The following is a 1,557-nucleotide window of genomic DNA, read 5'->3' on the forward strand; positions in this document are numbered from 1 at the left end:
CTCTCGTAATCTGTGAGGCATGTTGACTTTTGTCTTAATGTGTTCCAAAACTTGTGTAAGCAAGATGTTATGCTGCACAACAGTCTTTGGAGGAACGCAACTATGTGGGCCCTGTTGGGAAATGTAACATGCAATTTTAAAAAATTCCAACGCTCACGCAAGATCTATCTAGGAGATGCATATCAACGAGAGGGGGAGAGTGTATTCATGTACCCTCATAGACCGAAAGCGGAAGCGTTTGCTCAACGTGGTTGATATAGTCGAACGTCTTCTCGTTCCGACCGATCGAGTACCGAACGTATGACGCCTCCAAGTTTTGCACACGTTCAGCGCGATAACGTCCCTCGAGCTCTTGATCCAGCAGATGGTCGAAGGATTAGATGAGTTCCGTCAGCACGACGGTGTGGTGACGGTGATGGTGATGTGATCCGCGCAGGGTTTCGCCTAAGAACCGCAAAAATATGACCAGAGGCGTAAACTGTGGAAGGGGGCACCGCACACGGCTTGGAGCAATTGGTGTGTCTTCTAGCCCCCCCCCCCACGTATATAAAGGAGGGAGAGAGAGGAGGCCGGCCCTAGGCGCGCCCTAAGTGGGAGGGAGTCCCACTTGGACTCCTAGTTGGATTCGGCCCCCCTTCCTTTTACCGAAGGAGGAAAGGGGGAAGGAAAGGGAGTAACAGAAGGAAAGGGGGGCGCCACCCCCTTCCCTAGTCCAATTCGGCCTCCTCCCTTGTGGGGGGCGCCAGCCCCTTGTGGGCTGGTTAGCCTCCCTCCAATGACCCATATGGCACATATCTTTCCCCGGGGGGTTCCGGTAACCCCTCCGGTACTTTGGTATGTACTCGATACACTCCGGAACCCTTCCGGTGTCCGAATACTACCTTCCAATATATCAATTTTTACCTCTCGGCCATTTCAAGATTCCTCTTCATGACCGTGATCTCATTCGAGACTCCGAACAACCTTCGGTCACCAGAACACATAACTCATATAATACATATCATCATCGAACATTAAGCGTGCGGACCCTACGGGTTCGAGAACTATGTAGACATGACCGAGACACCTCTCCAGTCAATAACCAATAGTGGAACCTGGATGCTCATATTGGTTCCCATATATTCTACGAAGATCTTTATCGGTCGAACCGCAATGTCAACATACGTTATTCCCTCTATCATCGGTATGTTACTTGCCCGAGATTCGATCATCGGTATCTTCATACCTAGTTCAATCTCGTTACTAGCAAGTCTCTTTACTCGTCCTATAATGCATCATCCCGCAACTAACTCATTAGTCACATTGCTTGCAAGGCTTCATATGATGTGCATTACCGAGAGGGCCCAGAGATACCTCTTCGATACTCGGAGTGACAAATCCAAATCTTGCCAACCCAACAAACACCTTCGGAGATACCTATAGAGCATCTTTATAATCACCCATTTACATTGTGACATTTGATAGCACATAAGGCATTCCTCCGGTGTCCGGGAGTTGCATAATCTCGTAGTCGGAGGAATATATATTTGACATGAAGAAAGCAGTAGCAATAAAACT

Source organism: Triticum aestivum, chromosome 3B (genome assembly GCF_018294505.1).
Source record: "Triticum aestivum cultivar Chinese Spring chromosome 3B, IWGSC CS RefSeq v2.1, whole genome shotgun sequence".
Taxonomy (NCBI): Eukaryota; Viridiplantae; Streptophyta; class Magnoliopsida; order Poales; family Poaceae; genus Triticum; species Triticum aestivum.